The sequence below is a fragment of the Podarcis liolepis genome (genome assembly GCF_965112155.1).
Source record: "Podarcis liolepis genome assembly, chromosome: 10".
Taxonomy (NCBI): Eukaryota; Metazoa; Chordata; class Lepidosauria; order Squamata; family Lacertidae; genus Podarcis; species Podarcis liolepis.
In genome coordinates this window covers 72,260,607-72,283,026 of record NC_139562.1, presented here as the reverse complement: position 1 = coordinate 72,283,026, position 22,420 = coordinate 72,260,607, and the positions used below count along the sequence as shown (strand labels likewise).

The following is a 22,420-nucleotide window of genomic DNA, read 5'->3' as shown; positions in this document are numbered from 1 at the left end:
ATCCAATGAAGTCAAATGTTGGAAGATTCAGAACAGATAAAAGAAAGGACCCTGGGCTTTGCTCCCACTAGCAATAGAGATGACCACCAACCTGGGTGGCTTTAAATGAGAATTGGACAAATTCGTGGAGGATAAAGCTAACATTGAACAATGTAGTGACAGAAGAGTTTAAGATTGAGAAAGGGACACGACAAGGTTGCCCAATTTCTCCATTGCTTTTTATATCAGTCCTCAAGGTTTTGTTAAATATGATTAGAAAGGATCAAGAGGTTAAAGGTATACAAGTGGGAGCTAAACAGTACAGACTGAAAGCATTTGCTGATGACTTAGTATTGACTCTACAGGAGCCAGAATCTAGTACCAAAAGGGTATTGAAACTTATTCAAGAATTCGGACAGGTAGCAGGTTTTAAGCTGAACAAGATGAAAACCAAGGTTTTAGAGAAAAACTTAACTGTGAATGAGAGAGAGAAATTTCAGGAGGAGACAGGACTAACTTTGGTTAAGAAAGTGAAATACTTAGGGGTTAACATGACTGCCAAAAATGTGAATCTATTTAAGGATAATTATGAAAAATGTTGGACAGAAGTGAAAAAGGACTTAGAAATATGGACAAATTTGAAGTTATCACTGCTAGGCCGAATAGCTGTGATAAAAATGAATGTGTTGCCAAGGATGTTGTTTTTGTTTCAATCATTGCAAATTTTGGATAAGATGGATTGTTTCAAGAAGTGGCAGAAAGATATTTCCAGATTTGTTTGGCAGGGCAAGAAGCCTCGAATAAAATTTAAGATATTAACTGATGCTAAAGAAAGAGGTGGATTTGCCCTGCCAGACCTTAAACTTTATTATGAATCAGCTGCTTTTTGCTGGCTGAGAGAATGGCTGCTTCTTGAAAACACTGAAGTGTTGGATCTAGAAGGCTTCAATAATGTATTTGGTTGGCATGCATATTTGTGGTATGATAAGGTAAAAGCACATAAAGCGTTTAAAAATCATATTGTTAGAAAAGCATTGTTTAATGTTTGGGTAAGATATAATGATTCGTTAGAAAAGAAAACCCCAAGATGGTTGTCTCCAATGGAAGCAAAGGCACAGAAAAAACTCAATATGGAGGCCAAATGGCCGAAATATTGGGAAATTCTGGAACAAGATGGAGACAGAATAAAATTGCAGAGCTTCAAAAAATTGAAAAATAAAGTGCAAGATTGGCTCCATTATTACCAAATAATGGAGGCATACAATTTAGACAAAAAAGTTGGTTTCCAGGTGGAAAAATCAAAATTGGAAACACAGTTGTTAGATCCAAAAACTAAAAATTTGTCAAGAATGTATAACTTGCTGTTGAAATGGAACACTCAGAATGAAATGGTGAAATCAGCTATGATTAAATGGGCACAAGATGTTGGACATAACATAATGATGGCTGACTGGGATCAGTTATGGACCACAGGTATGAAATTCACGGCATGTAATGCCCTAAGATAAAATTAAATGAAAATGATTTATAGGTGGTACATGACACCAGTCAAGCTTGCAAAAATTTACCATTTGCCCAACAATAAATGTTGGAAATGTAATGAGACTGAAGGTACATTCTTTCACCTTTGGTGGACATGCCCAAGGATTAAGACATCCTGAAGAAACCAGAGGCCTTTCTCCTGGGCATGGTTGGCCAATTGGTGCCAAAGAAGGATAGAACTTTTTTTATGTATGCAACAACAGCAGCAAGAATACTTATCACGAAGTATTGGAAGACACAAGATTTACCCACCCGGGAAGAATGGCAGATGAAGTTGATGGACTATATGGAATTGGCGGAATTGACTGTCAGAATTCGAGACCAGGGAGAAGAGTCGGTGGAAGAAGATTGGAAAAAGTTTAAAGACTATTTACAGAAATACTGTAAAATTAATGAATGTTAGAAATGAATGAATGAATGGAATGAAGTTATATGGCTTTAGTAGAAAGGCTATAAGGAATTAAGTATATATAGATTAATAGAGTATTAAAGGGAAAAATAAGGTTAGAATGTGTTAGGATAATTATAGGATAGAAAACAGAGGAAGATGGAAAGGAATTGCTGAAACAATTAACAGAAGTGGAATACAAAAAGGGAGGTGTGAGGAGGTCGTTGAAATAAGTGAATGAAAGATAAGATATTGAAATTGTTTTGTGTCTTAAATGGTTTTTGTTTTGTTTTGTTAATCTTATGTGTTAGTGTTTTGTAGTGTTTCTGTACTGTGTTGTATTGTGTTTTTTTCCTTTCTTTCTTTTCTTGTTTCTTTTTTTTTTGGTAGTGTTGTGTTTAAACTGTTGTAAAAGTAATAAATATTATTTTATAAAAATATAAATAAATTATTATTATTAATTATTATTATTATTATTATTGATGCTGCAGTAGTTGGACCATTGGCCTCATCCAGCAGCTTTGTGTTGTGGTCAAATCTTAAATTTCTCTTAATTTCTCCAGCAGGAATAGACATTCGCCGACATTTTCTCAGGGGTGGGGCTCACCATCAACAATGGCAGTAGTTATAATAATAATAATTTATTCTTTGTACCCCGCCCATCTGGCTGGGTTTCCCCAGCCACTCTGGGTGGCTTCCATAGAAACCAAAAATACACTAAAATATCACACATTAAAAACTTCCCTGAACAGGGCTGCCTTAAGATGTCTTCTGAATGTCAGGTAGTTGTTTATCGCTTTGACATCTGATGGGAGGGCGTTCCACAGGGCGGGCGCCACCACCGAAAAGGCCCTCTGCCTGGTTCCCTGTAGCTTTGCTTCTCGCAATGAGGGAACCGCCAGAAGGCCCTTGGCGCTGGACCTCAGCATCCGGGCAGAATGATGGGGGTGGAGACGCTCCTTCAGGTATACTGGACCGAGGCCGTTTAGGGCTTTAAAGGTCAGCACCAACACTTTGAATTGTGCTCGGAAACGTACTGGGAGCCAATGCAGGTCTTTCAAGACCGGTGTTATGTGGTCTTGGCAGCCACTCCCAGTCACCAGTCTAGCTGCCGCATTCTGGATTAGTTGTAGTTTCCGAGTCACCTTCAAAGGTAGCCCCACGTAGAGTGCATTGCAGTAGTCCAAGCGGGAGATAACCAGAGCATGCACCACTCTGGCGAGACAGTCCGCAGGCAGATAGGGTCTCAGCCTACGTACCAGATGGAGCTGGTAAACAGCTGCCCTGGATACAGAATTGACCTGCGCCTCCATGGACAGCTGTGAGTCCAAAATGACTCCCAGGCTGCACACCTGGTCCTTCAGGGGCACAGTTACCCAATTCAGGACAAGGGAATGCCCCACCCCCTGTCCCCCCAAAACAGTACTTCTGTCTTGTCAGGATTCAACTTCAATCCATTAGCCGCCATCCATCCTCCAACCGCCTCCACACACTCACACAGGACATTCACCACCTTCACTGGTTCTGATTTGAAAGAGAGGTAGAGCTGGGTATCATCTGCATACTGATGAACACCCAGCCCAAACCCCCTGATGATCTCTCCCAGCGGCTGCATGTAAATGTTGAAAAGCATGGGGGAGAGGACAGAACCCTGAGGCACCCCACAAGTGAGGGCCCAGGGGTCTGAACACTCATCCCCCACCACCACTTTCTGGACACGGCCCAGGAGGAAGGAGCGGAAGCACTGTACGACAGTGCCCCCAGCTCCCAGCCCCTCTAGACGGTCCAGAAGGATGTTATGGTCGATAGTATCAAAGGCCGCTGAGAGATCCAGCAGAACTAGGAAACAACTAACTAGGAAACAGTAATAACTATCCTTCCTTCTTTCCTCAGGAGATGTTGTTGCTCCTGCTGCAAGTGGGAGCCGGGAGCCACATGCAGAATGTTATTCTTTTTTATTATTATTATTTGCTTACATTTATATCTTACCTCTCTTCTGTCACCAAAAGGCAGAACTCGTGAAGATACAGCTCTGCCCTCCCGTTTCTCCTGACCGCTCATGGAAATTATTATCAGGGCTTCCGGTGTGGTGGAGCCCATGCCAGTTTCTGTTTCAGAAAACCAGGCATCAGTATTGTGTTTGAGTTTGAAAGCAGATGTGTTGTAACAAAATGATAGCAATGTATATTAAGAATAAGAATAATGACAATGACGGGTATTTTGTGTTTTCCTTTTGTAATTTTATGCTGTAAATCAAATAATCAAATAATAATAATAATACATGTGGAGGCCTAGGCAGATGTCCTTTTTGATGTGTCAATTTTGTTGTGATTTATGTGGAAATTGTTCAGTTTGGTTTTGTATTTTTCAATATTTTATTTATTATGACTACTTTTGTTATGTTGTGGTTACGTATTTTTTCATGTTGTAAGCCAGCTTGAGCACAGTTTGAACTGTGGGAAGGTGGTATACAAATAAAATTAAGTATGTCTGAATGTAAACTTTGAGTAGACTTCCTTTTCCTCTCCACCTGTGTGCTCTCCCCCATTCTGCTCCCCTGTCCTCGCCCCCCTGCAGCAGAGTTTTGGGGATGAGTGGTGCTGGGGCTGCAGGGGTTGAGGAGAAGAAGTCCTGTTGCACCAGCAGAAGGCCATTCCCTTGCCCTCCCAACCAGAGTTGCAAACCAGGAACAGATCATGTGCAGAATTGATCAACTAGCAGATCTGAATGGGTGGGGAAGGAGGAGAAAGTGCAGGAACCCACATCATATTCTGAACTGACCCAAGGTGTCTCGCTAGCTGTTACATGCCTCTCCCTATGAGGGAATGGTTATCAACTTGATTTCATTCTCCAGCAGAGCACTGAACAGTGATGATCACACAAAATTGAACCTGCGTTTTCTCTTGGCTCATTTCATTTTTGTGGGGAATGGAACACAAATTTCTGTCTCCATGAGGAGAATCCCAATCGCCCTGGTGAGTGTTGGGAATGCAAAGTCAAATACAAATTCTCTTCCTGTTAAGAAAGAAATGTGATTTGAAGTGAGGTTGCAGGGAGCCAGACAGAGGACCTTCTCGGTAGTGGTGCCCGCCCTGTGGAACGCCCTCCCTTCAGATGTGAAGGAAATAAGCAGCTATCTTATATTTAAAAGACATGTGAAGACAGCCCTGTTTAGGGAAGTTTTTAATATTTAATGCTGTATTGTTTTTAACTCTCGATTGGAAGCCGCCCAGCGTGGCTGGGGAAACTCAGCCAGCTGGGCGGGATATAAATAATACATTATTATTATTATTATTATTATTATTATTATTATTATTATTATGAAAAGGAAAGGTTGCTTTTTTAAAAGTATATTTGTAGAATATGGAGAGATCCATAATGCAGAAAGTACAATAAGTGATTGCTCCTATTTACATTGCCCAAGTAAGCGTCTGGAAATGCATAAATCTATGCTTCTTTATCATTTGTATTATGTGTAGTAAGTCATGTGTTAATTTTCAGATTTCTTTAAAAAATGAATATTTGTCCCTCACTTATGAGCCTAGGACAGCTATAGGTTGTTTGTTTGTTTGTTTGTTTGTTTGTTTGTTTGTTTGTTTGTTTGTTTTTGAGGAGGTGGTACCAGAGAAGAAGTGCCTGAGATGAAAAGGGAATGAAAGAGATGCTTAGGACTGACTTTCTGGATTTGGTTGTTGCATTTTTTAAAATAAGAGGATGAGGTTTATTCCTTCTACAGGTTAGAAGGAAAGAAGAAAGGTAGCTCTTCAATGGGTATAGGAGAAAGCATTGCAAGGGAATAGTCTGGTAAAACATTGGACGCAATATGAGGTGTGCAAAATAGAGCCCCTTTTGTACTGTCCCCTGGAGGTGGGGGGGGGACACTGCAACTTGACTCTATCTTGCCTTGCTGGGGTAATGGGAGAAGCACCAGACTAAGTGAGTCAAGCCAGAATTTGGCCCTCCTTATGGCAGTATGGCCTCATTTTATGGAATGGGCTCTGCTAAACATGAGAGGAGTGACAAAGAAAACGATAAGTACATGGAATCCATTTCTGCATTCCCTGCTGCCCCTTTTCTCTTGGACTCAGTTATTTGGCAAGAAATGACTCTGCTGAAGCTATTATACCTAAGAGGTGATATTGATTCCCAGAAACAAATGACCAGGTATTTTGCAATTGAAACAGCATACTAGGTACTCCGGAGGACGCGGGTGGCGCTGTGGGTAAAACCTCAGCGCCTAGGACTTGCCGATCGCATGGTCGGTGGTTCGAATCCCTGCGGCGGGGTGCGCTCCCGTCGTTCGGTCCCAGCGCCTGCCAACCTAGCAGTTCGAAAGCACCCCCGGGTGCAAGTAGATAAATAGGGACCGCTTACCAGCGGGAAGGTAAACGGCATTCCGTGTGCTGCGCTGGCTCGCCAGATGCAGCTTGTCACGCTAGCCACGTGACCCGGAAGTGTCTGCGGACAGCGCTGGCTCCCGGCCTATAGAGTGAGATGAGCGCACAACCCTAGAGTCTGACAAGACTGGCCCGTACGGACAGGGGTACCTTTACCTTTACTAGGTACTCCATTCCACTTCTGTTCTTAATGAAGGTGCCACAGGAATCATAGAATCATAGAATTGTAGAGTTGGAGGGGACCTTCAGGGTCATCCAGTCCAGTCCCCTCCAATGCAGGAATTACTTGGAGAAGCCCACAAATTTTATTTTGGCTCCATTCTTTGTGATGGACCCTTTCCTGCTCCTGAGTCTCTGGCACATGGAAGGACTTGTGGAGTTCTCACATGTCCTGTTGAACTTTAGAGCAGCAGCCAGCAGTGTGAGAGACCAGGGACTAATCTACACTGGCAAGTTATAATGTTATAAATGCGTTATAAAAATGTGACACCAGGGGGCGCTGTATAGCAGGCAATGGGAAATTCCATTGAGAGCTATAGAATGGGTTTTTTTCTTAGCATCTTTTAATATCAGTGTAGATCCAGCCTAGCCCAGCCAGTCCCCATTCCAAAGGGCAGCTTCCTCCTACTCATGACCAACAGCTACTTCTGCTTGCCAGATGCAACAGAGAATCGTGTCACTTGGGGGAAGCTCTGCGGTGTGTGCGTGTCAAGGACACTGAGGTGTAGTGGCTAGATATGGAAGTGTGGGCACTGGGAGAAGGAAAGAACGGATCCATGATCTGAGGGAGCCTGGAACAGCCGGGAGACCAGAGTCAGAAGCAGGAGAAGATGCAAGAGTGGAGACTGAAGAGCAGGAGGAGAGAGAGAGATCTGGCTGGTGGAGAGTCAAGGGCTTCCACACCTCCTCCTTCTTCTGCCCCCTCCTCTCCTGCTCCACTGTCTCCCTGGACCAGAAGAAGTTTGAAGCAGGAGAAGCACATTCCCCCTCCCCATCACAAGACGCAGTGTCCCTGCTCACTGTCCCCTTGCCAAGCCACACCCCCCCCCCGCCGCAAACCCAGGCCTTGGGGAAGGTTGTAGCAAAGGGGCTCCATTCTCTCCCCCCAGGCTGCTACTTGGTTCCCCAGGTTTCAGGAGGCCGTTTGCTTCTTTGTTCTCCATCTGGAAAGATCCTCCCTCACTCCTGGATAGCTCAGTCAGTCCAGCATGAGACTCTTAATCTCGGGGTTGTGGGTTTGAGCCCCACGTTGGGCAGCAGATTCCTGCATTGCAGGGGGCTGGACTAAATGACCCTCGTGGTCCCTCCCAACTCTACAATTCTGTGATTCCTGCTGGTATTGTCTGTCCCACATTGGGGGTTTCTTCGAGTTTTGGGCCAGAGACGGAGATTAGGGATTCCTAGCAGTGGAAAGGAGAATTCCTGGAATGTAAGATCCAAGTTTGGGGTAAGTACTCTTTGGTGAGAGAACTCCAGCAGAGATTTAACAAAATATGCAGCAAAGCAAAGCATGGAAATAGAGGCTGTAGAAACTTAAAAGGTTGACAGTTGCTGTTTTATAGCTGTGTGGACAGGATGGCCAGATGAGGCTGGGCTCCAGTTCTGAGGACTGGGTTCTCCCCATTGTCTTTCATTGTGTAATTTGAGTTATGCCTTTCCTTTTTCCAGCTTATGTCAGGTTGCCAAAGGATGTGACCAAGCTGAACAGGCTTAGGATCCAGTGCTAGTTTCTCCTGCATGATCCTGGCCCTTATGTTCCACCTTTGGGACTTGTAGTGGCATACATTCTGAGCCCCAGCTGAGCCGGGATGGGTGAGTTAGGCCAGCCTATCTCTGGCTGATCCAGGCTTAGAGTCTTATGCCAGCAATCCACCGCATCATAAGATACTTAGCCCAGCGGAGGCAGCAGAATGAGGTGGTAGAATCCCAAGCAAGCAGATTCCTGGTGGGGGTGAACTTTTTAAATGCTTCTCCACATTAGCAAAGGAACACTTTCTGCAAGTAAAAGAAACCAGGCATATCCTACTCCTGGTTGCGCTCATTTTCTGCACCTACAGCCTTAAATCGCACACTGTGCTCCACCACTGCGTTTCCATTCCAGAGAACAGGCCTCAATCAAGTCTTCAAAAGCAATTCAATTTAGATGTAAAAATAGTGATGGATTTTGTAATTATACACCTATTAATTTCTCAAGTACTTGATTGGATCCAGCTCAATATAATCCTCGCAGGAATCCCTCTTATAGACTTTAGATGGAGAATCACACTTCCAGGAGGGACTGTAAGAACCGGACCTGCTGCGTTTCAGTCAGCGAAGCACAAAGCAACAACTTAAGGAGAGATTTATTTGAAGTTTTTCAGCTTTAGTCAGCAATATGTAAAATCCTCTCTGGCCTCCTCATCCATCATTCAATCCACTCCCCCTCCTGAAATCATCAATTTTTTCACCTCTCTCCATCCATCTTCTGCCATTTCCAAGAAAATATATTGTGATGCAACCTCTACCCTTTCTCCCTGCGGGGAACACATTAAGGCCATTTTAAAGTCTGTTCTGAAACTCTATAATAAGAATAATACTAACAATCCCATCCCCCCCTCCCAATTCTGCAAATCAGAAATGAGAGCTGAATCTCTACAGGTCAACTAAATGTAATTCCAAAATCTTGAAACTGTAATATTATAAAATTTCATAAGGTTAAAAAGAGTTCCAGGCATCACCAGAACTGTTAGGAAGCCTTGTAAACTAAACAGTTTTGCTACTGGGAAATCTAAAGCAGTTTCTCCCAAGCTAGTGCTTGCCATGTGTTTTGGACTATGATTCCAATCATCTCTGACCACTGTCCATTCCAGCTGGGACTGGTGGGAACTGTAACCCAACAACACCCAGAGAAGACCAGGTTGGGGAAGAGTGATCTTTTGTTTGTTTGTTTGTTTGTTTGTTTGTTTGTTTGTTTGTTTGTTTGTTTAATTTGTATACCACCCTATACCTACTGGTCTCAGGATTCTGATCTAAGTATTCTGAGTATACCAATGATCTGAAGATTATGAATGAAGATTTATAGCAAACATTCTCTGTTTCCAGGTGTGTTGGAATGTTCAGGCAGAGGGCCTTTTTGGTAGTGGTGCCTGCCCTGTAGATGTCAAACAGATAAACAGCTATGGGATCTTTAAAAGACATCTGAAGACAGTCCTGTTCAGCGAAATTTTAAAGTGAGATGTTGTATTGTGTTTTTACTCTTTTTTGTTGGGAGCTGCCCAGAGTGGCTGGGGCAACCCAATCTGAGGGGCTGCATATAAATAATAAATGATTATTATTCATGAACTTTCCACTCTATCTTATAGCCTTGTCCAGAGGCTTTAGCACAAGTCTCCTAAGGCCCACCACCTTCTGTTTGTTGGAGGGGAAGCGGAAGCATGGAGTCTAAACCCTGTGAGAAGCCCACTGCAGGGATCAAACTTTGCACCCAGATGTTCCCCTTCCAACAGGATTTGAACCAATGGCATCAAGTGACAAGAAAGGAGAATCAGACTAAGGAAGAACTTTCTGAGAGTCAGAGCTGTTCGACAGTAGAACAGACTCCCTTGGGAGGTGGTGCCCTCTCCGTCCTTGGAGGTTTTAAAACAGAGGTTGGATGTCCATCTGTCATGGATGCTTCAGCTGAGATTCCTGCATTGCAGGGGTTTGGACTAGATGACCCTTGGGGTCCCTTCCAACCCTACAGTTCTATGATTCTATTATACTGCTCTATGATTCAATACATGAAGGGCTAGTAGGAGCAGCAACTAAGGATGTGACAGAGGAGATCCAACTAGCAAACATACTTCCACTCTCTTCCTTCAATTGTAATCCTGTTGGTGTGGAGGACAGACCCTTGAAGAGGACTACAGTGCTGCCGCCCCTTCTAGGGGGTCAGTGGACTTGATTTTCACTTCTCTACAGCTTCAAGAAAAATGCAGAGAGCAAAACCAGCCCCTGTATATGGCATTCATTGACCTGACTAAGACCTTCAACACTGTAAATCGTAATGCCCTGTGGACTGTCCTTCTGAAAATCAGCTGCCCGGATAAATTTGTGAACATCCTTCGGCTTCTACATGATAGTATGGCAGATAAAATGGCTCTCAAAATGAACCATTCACAATGGGATCAGGCGTTAAACAGGGATGTGTTATCGCCCCAAGTTCATCACCGTGATCCTACACATTGTCGAAGGGAAACTGCCCACTGGGGTAGAAATAATATTTATCAAACAGATGGAAAGCTTTTCCATTTGAGTAGGTTTAAAGCAAAGAATAAGGTTACCATAACCTCCATCATAGAGCTTCAATATGCTGATGGCAACGGAGTGTGTGCACACTCAGAGGATGACCTCCAAACCATCCTAAATATCTTCACAGAAGCTTACAGAAAGCTTGGCCTATCACTCAATATCCAAAAAAACCAAAGTGCTGCACCAACGAGCACAAAACAACCCTTCCACAGAGCCAACTTAATGGTGTAACGTTGGAAAATGTCGATCATTTTTTCTACCTAGGCAGTTATCTTTCCACAAGGGCCAACACTGATGCCAAAATCCAGCTTTGCCTAAGCTCTGCGAGTGCAGCTTTCTCCCAATTGAAGCACAGAGTTTTTGATGACTGGGACATTCGCAGGAAAACCAAAATGCTTGTTTACAAAGCTATTGTACTACCAACTTTAATGTATGCTCGTGAAACATGGACTACTTATAAACACCATCCCCAACGCTTCAAAAGATTCCATCAACAGTGTCTCTGAAAAAAATTACATATCACTTGGGAAGACAGGTGAACTAATGTCAGTGTATTGGAAAAAGCAAAGATCACCAGTGTCAAAGCGATGATTCTTCAACATCAACTTCATTGGACTGGTCATGTTATTTGGATGCAACTACTCTATTCCCAATTTAAAATTGGAAAGCGTAATGCCGGTGGACAACAAAAGAGGCTTAAAGATGCTCTCAACGCAAATCTAAACAAATGTAGTATATGTCATGTGACAAAGACACATGAGAGCAGAAGCAGCAAAGCAGGCTGGGAAGTGCTGGGACTGCACAATCATTTGGGCCTCCTAAAGTTATCCAGGCCTGACTGCTAACTGGGGAGTCACTCTGACATGTGACTGAGCAGCCATTTTCTCTCTCTGCTCTCTGTAAGATTTCAGTCAGAGTCAGTCTGCCTCAGTTGTGAGCAGAGTCAGTATGGAATCTCTTTTTTTTATAATATTTATTCAAAGTTTAAGGTTTCAAAAAGAAAAAAGAACAATACATAATATAAAAAAGAATACAACAATAACAGAAAAAGAGAAAAAAGGATATAAAAATACATTCAATTAACAAAAAAATATTTTATAGGGGGGAAAAAGAACAGATTAAACCTTTACATAGCTTTCTTCCTTTACTTATTTCCTTGACCTCCTCACACCTCCCAATTTTGTATTCTAATTCAAATCGTTTTTTCAGCAAATCCTTCCAACCTTATTTTCATTTAAATAATTTAATTTAAAATAATATAATTTAACATCAACTCTTTCATCACATGTAATCTCAGTCAAACTGTTTGGAACCATGTTGTTTATGAAGAAGTTTATTTTAACTCAGTAAAGCTCTTATTCTTTCACTTAAAAACTCTGCATTATTAATTTGCGCTGCGCGTCAGTATAAACATCGACAACTGGGAAACACTGGCCTGCTAGCGTTCCAATTGGAGAACAGCCTTGACCAAAGGTGTCATGGACTCTGAAGACCCTCTAACTCAGGACGAAAGGGAGAAATGTGCTAAGAGGAAGGCACGCTTGGCAAACCCTTACTCACTGTTAAAACCGGGTTCATGGAAGACAATCTTACTCGGCTACGAGGGATCACCAAAGAAGAAAGAAGGTGCAGGGAACAGACCCTTGAAGAGGACTGCAGTGTCTGTGGGGTCCATTCATTCAAGTGTTGTCTTCAACATGTGATGAGAGAAGTAGTTGTATGGAAGCTAATGATGAACGTTGAGCTTCATAGCTGAGAAGGGATTTCATTCTGTGTCTCTACACCACAGAAGCCGCTATACCATACCTCCTGCAGAATGGCGGCCCAGTGTTAACAGAAAAAAAGTGTAACAATTGGAAGCTATCTCTCTCTCTCACACACACCTTTTTGAATTTGGGCAGAGCTGTGCAGGAGATGAATTTGCCCTTCTTTCCTCTGACATCCTGCTCATTTTATGGATTGTCAAGCCTGGCTGCTGATCATTTAGCTTTCTAGAGAAAGTCACTGTATTGTATTTTATGGAGCATTGATATTATTTCATTTTCACCTCCTCACAATTACCCATTCAAAGTAATGTTTAACTTCCTGTGAATGCTATCCTGAACTGACAGAACTCAACAGGGCCAGCTCAGTATTATGCTAATGGAGTCTTGGGTTCTTTTTATCAACTACACGTCCATTCAGGTTTATGACAAGCTTCACAGAATGGCCTTTGTGGTGGTGCTAATGCTGACTTTCAATTTTATGGGAAAATAAAGCTGCATATATATATGGTTTAACTAAATGTGTTATGGGCTGTTGCTTGCAAATGTTAGAAATGCATATGAATGATAATATTGTCCTAGAAAATAGGTACCTTTAGGCTCATAATAATGAAACTGAAAGAGACGGATTTCCAAATAAGGCAGGATTACTTTAAGCTGACAATGAAACCGAAAAGTGCTTTGAACACAAGAAAATAGTAAATTCAGGAACTGTTTCTGGGAATCCCTGATACATGTCGTTGCATGTTTCAAATGGATGCAACTGATCAAAGAAAACACTACAGCTCAGACTGGAAAAATAACTCCTGAATGCTTAGAATGGGCAATGCTACTTTGTGTCAAGCTGGCAAATAATATATTTGGTTAATTTTTCCTCTAACCTTTTGATTTTGTGTTGTTGGCATTGTACTCTGAAGGGGAACTTGACCTTTGCAAGGTTTTATTCCCTTGCAGCACCTGACTCATGTCAGAGTGCTACATCTCTTCCCCTTGGAATGTCAAAAGTCATATGTCATTGTCGCTGTATGTCATCTAGACCATCTGAAGGAAGGGGGCTGGTTAGAGACATTGCATTTATCCATGGCTTTCCATTCCAGAAGTGAAAAACCACACATTCATTGTTAAGGATAAGTGTTGTGTACAGGCAAGAGGCATAATTACCCCTGAATTATAGTATTATTGGATTAATTAGATCTATGACTTGATTATGGAAGATGTTGCACAGGCCCTCTCTCTATTAGTAAGGTGAATATGGAATGTGTGACATGCTGAATGTAGACAAAGACAGAGGGAAAGGGCAGGAATGAATCTTCTCTACAGCCCCCCTAGAGACGCCATTAGAGACAGATGGAGGACAGCTCCCCAAAAGAGAACAAACATGTAAAAATATCATCCTATTGTTGCACATTAACAATAGAGGGCGGGCTAATAGTAACATTAATAATAATTCCTACTATTACATCATGAAATACACAAACATCAGTTTACAATATCAGACATTATGAAACAATTGCAAAACAATAAAAAAAACCTAACCACATAGGGAACATTTCATGTTAGAAAAAGGCTCCATCACAAAACACATAAAAGGAAGGGGATTTATCCCTAGAAGGCTGTAATTGAAACATGACCTAGGCTGATGAAGAATATCAGCAAAGCCCAAACTGCATTTTAGGAAAGATTACCAATAACGGGATGGAAGAAATGCACCCCTATGAAGTGGAGATATAGACCCATAGCAGACATAGCAGTCCATCAGGCTTGAGTCTTACATGAACAAGCCTGAATGATCTCCCTTCATCTAATGAATCAGGAGAGTGTGATTGCTAGAGTTTGCCATTATGAACCAAGTGGTACAGTCCATTCTCCCTGCTATATCCCATCTTCTTCTGCTACTTACACAGAACACATTTAAAGTCAGAGGTTATTTAGCACAATGTATCATTCTCCATATGTTCCTCTGGCAAATGAAGTTTCTTCTTTTCTGTTAAATAGACAGAATAACAGCCAAGGCATTATGCAAATGGAATAAGATCTGGAAGAAAACTGAAGCATTCCTCCATGTCATTTCTTATATCATGTCAAGAACAGGTGGTCTGCCTTGTGGGCTCTATTTGCCAGCAAACTGTATCTTTGAATGCTGTTCCTTTGAGTATTGCACTGGCGATAGAACCATGATCACATACAGAAAAAATCCTAAAGTTCAGTAGCAATAGGTGCACAGTCACATACAACAACAGAAACATCAGGGCAACAAGCTCTGCAAGAGACCATATGCCAGCTGAGCTCCTTTATAAATTTGAGCAAGATAAGAGATAGTCATATGAAGACCCTTCATATGTGGATGGGGTTGTGTCCTGTGTCCATGCCTCCACTCTCACCATGCACACTGCCCCAGCCCCTGCTGGCTGTGCGTTCAGCCAGTGTGTGAAGAGGAAGCAGAGATTCTGGACCAGTCAGGTTCCCCATTCATGTAGGCGGGTGGGGCCTCTTCACACAGTGGCCAAATGCATGAGTGGCAGGTGGTGTGGCCAATGTGCACGTTGTGTGTGCAAGTGTTGGTAGGAGGGTGGGGAAAACATGGTTGATGAATGCAACTCCGTTCTCCTCCTCAACATCTGAGGAGTATTTGCATGAGCACCTGTCTAGTCATAGGAGATTCCAATGCTATCGACTAAATGCAGATCCTCGTGACACTTGCTTTTCAAGTCAGCAGAGGTTTTGTACATGAGATCTTGCCTAATATATCAGTCAGCAATGGTCAAAGAACAGGGCTATACTTAAAGAAACATACGAACAGGAATAGAATTGGCATTTAAAAAATCCAGAAATAAAAACCCCTCTGAGCAAACATTTCAACCTCACTGAACAAGAACAACCTCACAAGAAACCTCCAAATGACATTTTTAAAAAGAACCAATTCCAGCGACTGCGCCAGAGTGAGGTGGCAGAGCAGGAACACATCCAGAAATCTGACTGTGTGATCTGGCACCTGAAGAAAGACTATGAATTCTTCTCCCTGGTTGTCATGCTTAAAGTTGCAGAGGAAGCTGTTGCATGGGCACAGATGAGATGTGAATCCATGCTTACTGCACGGAAAGACATTTGTTTTTAATGCTCACACCACTTCCATGTTGCTTTATAATGGCCAGTAGTTTGTCACTACCCTTCGTAAATCAGCATGCCCTGTCATTCCCATCTTATTTGTAATAAGGCAGATGCCCCTTTACAAATATGGGTTCCTAGGAGCACACATATCGTTTCTACTTCCTTTCTGCAGGCAGTTCTACTCCTTTCATCTGGAGAAGTGGCCCTGCAAGCTACGAAGGTTTGTGCTGCGTTAACATTTCTTTCAAAATGTATCCTTGACACATACGTTCAATAATGTTTATCAAATGACATACCGCTCGCTTAGAGGGATCCTCTTTGCTGCTGTCATCACAGGAGTCACATTCCAGGTTGTACAGTTCCCTTTGAGAGGCCCAATTCCCTGGTGATTCCAGCAGATCCACAAATTGTGCTCCTTCCATGACAGGAGGGGCAGAGAGAGCCTTGAGAACAATGAACGGTGACAATGAACACTGTCAGCTCGCTTGAATCCTTTCCAGTTTTGCTCCAGTTGTAACCTTCCAGAAACAAAGCCGTGTTCTTCAATCAATGTTTACATTCACTGCTTGTCAGTGCCAGCTGACGGAGAAGAATCTCTCACCAATTTGGATTGCCAATTTGTTATTAGCATTGAAGATGAAAAAAACTCTCTGTTAAAGGACTAATCAACACTTCGATGAAAATGAGAAAGCAGAGCATTCTTTCCAACACTGGCATCCAGAGGACCAAGTTGCTCTTTTGACTCTGCCTCCTCCTGCACTTCCTGCACCACCTTTATGTCTGCCTTTCTTCTTCCATTTATCCATCCATTTTGCCCCCTTCTGATATAGGAATTAGAGACCCAAGGGGTTCATTTTTTTATTTTAAGAATGCTTCAGTGTTTCACTTTTAATAGCATTTAACATTTTAGATAGACTGCACGAAAGGAAAGGTTTGATTTCTGTGTGAGGTTCCTGTGGGCCTGCATTTTACAATCTTATGCTCTCTAGGCCATAAACAAAAAACCCTGTCTAACTCTGAAAGTGGCACAAATGGCCCTCCAGGATGTTATTCTAAGTTTCTCATGAGTTGGCACCAAAGTGTAGAAACAGCTATCCTCCGAAGCTTCCTGGAAGAAAGGAGAAGCCAGAGAATGAGATGAAGGAAGGAATGTCAACAGCCTGATGGAGGCCTTGTTGCCAGGGGAGCAGTGCTAGAAATGTGAGAATAGAGACCAAATGGCCTGGGCACTGGTGGCACCCCAAGGCGATGTGGGGTGCAGATACTGGTATGGAGCCATGTGCGTTGTGCTTCTCAGGACCTGTAACCTTTCTTGATGTATGTAGATGCTTATGTTTTAAGAATGTTGTTTCGATGTTTTATCACTCTTTCTGTGAATCCTTGTTCTGATGCTCCTCATGGCAGACCTTTTAATTGGTGGTTCATCCTCAACAACCACGTTAAGCTGAACTGTGCCCTATTGCAAGATCTACCATAAACACTGGGTCCCTCTTGGATACTGGGCTTGAATTAATTTCCTTGGTTCCATGTTTAATTTTAAAGGTGGTCGCTTGCCTGGCTAAGGAAGAAAGTGGTATAAAGTAAATTCTTACCCTACCTCCTTCCCAGTTGACCCATCCCATCCCATCCTTCTCTCCATCTGCACTCCCTCCACCCACACAGGGAAAGGACCTCATGCAGCCTTGAAGTGCAGGTGGACCATCTCACCGTATGCTAAATAACCTTCCCAAATAACTGATCATTGCTGCATTAAATTATTGGTTATATTGTCTAAACAATTGACTGGTGAGCAGCTAACTCCATAGATTAAAAAGCAGCAACAATGCCAGCCCATTTCCTCCCCATAGGAACACAGGAATTAATTGGTCAGCATAAACAGAAAACGAGAAGCCTTATGGTTTGGTGTTAGTAAGCCTTTCTTATTTGCACTCTTTTTATTGGGATGAGGCTACAAGAATAGCATTCATGTGGTTCTTCTGTCACCAGACATTTTTTTACTTCTTCAGATGTCAAAGAACAGGCCATTAATGTGAAATGCATTCATCATATTGTCATAGTTGATGAATTAGAATGTGAAATTTGAAGGCAAGAGGCTAATGCTTAGCTTTGGAGACTTTATCTTCATTATAAAGTGGGGGGCGGGAGCACACAGGTATTTGGAAGCTGATTATTAACATTGTAGGTGAGAGCTAATGTGTGTCATCAGCAAACACCTTTCTCTCCCTCTTGCATTTCTGTGTGAAAAAGCTGGATGTGGTAAATATTCATGAAAGTCTCATTTCAAACCTGTGGCTATATTTTATGCAAGCACTTTATTCAGCAGAGAGAGAGGGAGAAAAACTCTGTTGCTACAATAGAAATTAGTGATGCTTGTGAACACTGACAGTCCTGTTCTTTCTTCAATCCTCTTATATGTAGCAGAGAATAAAAATGATGCTCCCTGTGCCATTTTCTAATTTCTACAGTGTTCTGGTTTTATAATATTGTGTAGGAGATTTTGGGAAGGTGATTTAGGCTGAAATCCAGCACACATTTGCCTGAGAGAAAGTCACATTGAACTAAACGGAACTAACTTATGGGCAGATTTGCTTAAGGCTGCGCTCTTAACCTGCAGTGGCTACAGCTCTTTGAGGGAAAGAATGGGCTTCAAGTGCACTTTAAATGCATAGTGTATGCAGCAGAACTCTGAGCTTAACCCACGCCACAGAGTTGTAGTGAGGAAGAAAAAAGAGAGGGAACTTGGGGGTAGAGTGGGATAAAAATACACAGAATCACATAGTTCAATGTACCTGACAAGACTCTGGGGTTCTGTTTTATGATGAGCCCGTCCACTCCATTTCACGGCAAACCAATTTTGAAGCAGAAGGGAACCTCAAAAGCATTCATCACCACCTCTTTTAAACCACAATGACATTTTTTCTCCGACTTAATGAGGTAATTTAACTAGTTTTCAGGCTCTGTGGGCTTGGCTGCCATGGCACTTGCCCGCCTTCCCCCAGCCTGCGCGAGGTGCCTTTCTCTTGGAGCAGTTGGTCTCCCCCAAAGGAGAAGGCAGGCAAGCGCCGTGGCAGCCGAGCTGTGTGGGGGCTGTGTGTGGGCAGATTAGGCTGCTGCTTCTCCCGCACACCTGCCATCTCCACCCCCAGCTAGATCTTTCCATGCCATTGAGAGATTGTGCAGGCAGGAGTGGTGGAGATTGGGAAAAGAGGCAATCTGCCCCACTTACTCGGGGTGCCCCTCTCTAAGAGGGGCTGGAATGCCGTTCTGGGGCATTCTGGCTGGGGGGGGGAAAGCTCTGGTTGTTCCAATGGGAGAAAATGCAAGGTTGGAGTGTAACACAAGTGAAAGCAACAAGAAGCAATATTTAGAAAACAACTAGTGGCACTCCGTGATTAAGCATTCCTCTGAAAATTCCCAAAGAATAAACTAAGGAGAACAAGAAAAGTCTTAGAAATCTCTGGCATATTGCACATTTCAAAAGGTAGCTCCATGTAGAGCACATTGCAGTAATTCAAGCAGGAGATAACCAGTGCATGTACCACTCTGGTGACACAGTGCACAGACAGGTAGGGACTCAGCTGGTGTAGAATTGGAGATTTGACAATTCAGCCAGTTGCTTTAAATGTTGACCTCTTCCCTGGGAGGGGGAAGTAGTCATCCAGCCAGGGACTGAGAAAAGTTGACCAAAGGTTGATTTAAGGGAGCATGACCGGTTCAGTCACACCAGGTGCAGAGACTCAGGGGTACCACAACTATGATGTAAAGGGTTCTGTTGTCAGTTAACTCTTTCATCAAGGAAACAGCATACAGCTCAGCAACGTTTCCCAGGCCCTGTGGAGCAGCTGCCATGACTGAAGGTCCCTGCAGTGAATTAAGGTCTTACCTTACCTGCCCGCACTGAACATCATACAGCCAAATAATGCCAAACCAAGACAAAATGCTCTGCAGTGTGAAGCAAGTGAAAACAGGGAGTCCCAAGTGCCAGCCAAGAGCTTCCCAAATTCCAAGTCAGCCCCATGAAAAGCAACCACCTGAAGCCCACACTATACAAGGAGGAAGGGTACTCCCAAAGACAAATGGAAGGAGAAGGCCAGTCTGCTGCTTCCTTTGGAGACTCAGCCCCACATAGATCCAAGCCCCATTCTCTTCCTCTGGGGAAGGGGTGAGCCAAATTCACCTCTCCCAGGTGCAGGAACACCATTGTCCTGCTTGCGCTTGCTTCAAGAACATTGGCTTTCACATCCAGAGGGAGGTCTGCCAGTGGCAACAGTTTGTTCCCTTTGCCTGCTGAGGACACAGTGGGAAAAGAGAGGACTGAAGATATAAAGAGCACCTCCTTCCTTCTTCAAAAGGGATGTTGCTGCCTTCCCTTGAAGTCTTTGTGAGTCAAGGAATTGTGACCCAAAGAGCTGGATTTTATGTGCCCCACAAAACTCTCTGAAGGCTGCCCTTTCACATCTTTAGGCCCAAAGCTTTGTACTCCCCACTATCCTCCCTCACAGTATTTGATTTTGGAAAAAGAAGGCACATATCAGCAGGCCATGCCCTCTTAATTTGGAACAAACTCAGCTCGTGAGTGAATTTAGCCAATGAATTCTATGTTGCCCAGGCCTGATTTTATGCACCTAAAGCCTTCTGCTTCGGAATCTGGCAGACTCGGTTGAAGGATTCAGGCTGACTGGGACTCTCTTTTTAGTGATACAAATAATCCTTGATAGCTTCCTGCTCCTCAGGGTTTGCATCCTATTTGAATCATCACTCAACAAGTGGCAATTAAATTGGAGACATATCGTTTAAATCAGAGAACAGCAGAGTAAACTGTTTGGATTTAAAAGCAACATCAAGGGAGGTTTTTATACTTCACATTTCTGCTACCCAATTTCCAAGTCTTATTGAAGAAATGCTCTACAGACACTGGAGGTTACTGCTCTAATGCAATTCACTTTAATTACTTGGGATGACGGGGAAGAGAAGCTGTAGCCTCTTGTTAATTTTAATTTGTAGGAAACTGATTGTTCCCTACCTTTAATTTTTTTTAAAAAAAGATCAGCAAGATTATTTATTCCAGAAGCTTTCTGTTTGAAATAATTGTTATTGAGAGAAATAGAATTTCCCCTAATCATTGCAACATGTCACACATTATCATATATGGAAGATTAGAAAGATGTTTGTTGCTGAAAATCTCATTGAATCTATACTAGCATAAAATTGGTGCTGAGCCAAACAGGAATCAGTCCAGTGCTGCTTACATGTACCTGGGGGAAGTGAGTTGAAGCTTTATATTTGAGAAGACTGACATGCATGAAGATGCTGGCATCCACAGCTGTTTCTACCTGTATGCAAGAATTTGTCAACAATGTGTTGCAGAGAGCAACAACGCTATAATATTGCCACTAACACCATCATTTAACAACATCATCATTTTGCATAATAATTCTGGACAAAATCAAACAGAAAAGGATGGGCAATCTATAATTTGACAATGGGAAGAGAACAATTGGGAAGAGACCATTGGCAACACTTTTGGGATATTGGGCGCCCTCAGCCCCCTCCCCAAAATGATTGGTGGGGCTCAAGAGGACTCGTCCTCAACAAGTTGGCGCCCCTGCTGAGGAATAAGGAAACTGCATTATTCTGAGTGGGACTACTGGGCCCTCGTTCACAGTATGGCTGGCTGCCAACTCTTTCAGCCTTGCCAGGGATTAAAGAAACTGGGACCTTCTGCATGCAGTGCATGTGCTCTGCCCCTGAGTTATGGGTCGCCCCCCAGCAACATTTCTTTTGGAGGTCTTTAATTTATGGAGTAATGTATCTTCTTCAACCCTCTTTTCAGTGGATTTTTACCCATGCAGTAAGCAAACCCCACCACAGATAACCACTGGCTATCAAACAATAAACTTGCTAATTACGTAGTGCAACATTCAGTATGCTTTATTTTTTATCTTGTGAGATGCACTCAGATCTTTGGATGAAGAGCAGTACATAAATTTAATAAATAATAATAATAAATACTTTTAAGTCCTTTTTGAATACAATTACAGATGTGCTTAACTATCCCACTGAAATCCATGGGACGATCATACCCTGTGATGAATAACGTCTATGATCTGCACTTTCTGGGAACAACTGAATCCATTTTTTATCCCAACAGACTTTCCAAGTTGGATACATGGGATTTTGCCATGAATGCCTAATTTTCATTCTTTTAGTTTTGTTTTAAATGTATCTGCTTTTTTGTGTTCAACTGCTTTTTTGCTGTTTTTATAGTACATCACCTTGGTATGATTATATTAATATTTTAATTGCTCTTCATAATTTAAAAATCACAAATTATGAGTAGCATATTTTGATAAGCCAAGTCCACACTATTAATAGCTCAGTCAGTAGAGCATGAGACTCCATCTCAGGGTCCTGAGTCTGAGCCCCACATTAGGGAAAAGATTCCTGTATTGCAGGGGGTTGGACTACATGACTCTTGGGGTCCCTTCCAACTCTACAATTCACATGCAAAATACCCTATGAGAAGTATGGCTGCTAGATGGGCCTGGGACATTTCCAAAAGATCAGGTATCACTTGCCCTGAGTGGAATTAATCTTGGCCGTTTGGCAATTTCTGGCTGATGCAGTCCACAATGTTCCAATGATAGTAAAGATAGTGAGGGAACCCATGGAATCACTGCTCTGCCAAGCTATGCTTTGGGCTGCTAAAATGCAATCAAACTAGCATTTATCAGGAAATGGATCTGCATGGGAAATGTAAACTTTGATTCAGCCCTCTTGGAACAGACATTTGAGAACTTTAAAGCTATTAAGTTGAATGCATGATAGCAACACAAATTGTGGTTTCTGAAGGCATCAAAGCCATCATATCCTTTCCCTGCAGGCAGTCCATCTCCAATTGCTCTGACACAGATAAGGGTTAGCAGAAAGAAGAATCTTTCCAAATTTTCCCACCCAATATACTTTCATAGCAC

The 22,420-nt window shown here is 42.6% G+C and overlaps 1 protein-coding gene across 1 annotated transcript in view; it reads right to left on the bottom strand.

The window, feature by feature from the left end:
* Positions 1-15,867, bottom strand: part of GRM3 (glutamate metabotropic receptor 3) — a 132,504-nt gene extending 116,637 nt beyond the window's left edge. The window contains exon 1 of the mRNA XM_083464020.1: positions 15,743-15,867. The gene's annotated coding sequence lies outside the window, so the exon portion shown is untranslated. The remainder of the gene's footprint in view (positions 1-15,742) is intronic.
* Between the last annotated feature and the right edge of the window lie 6,553 nt (positions 15,868-22,420).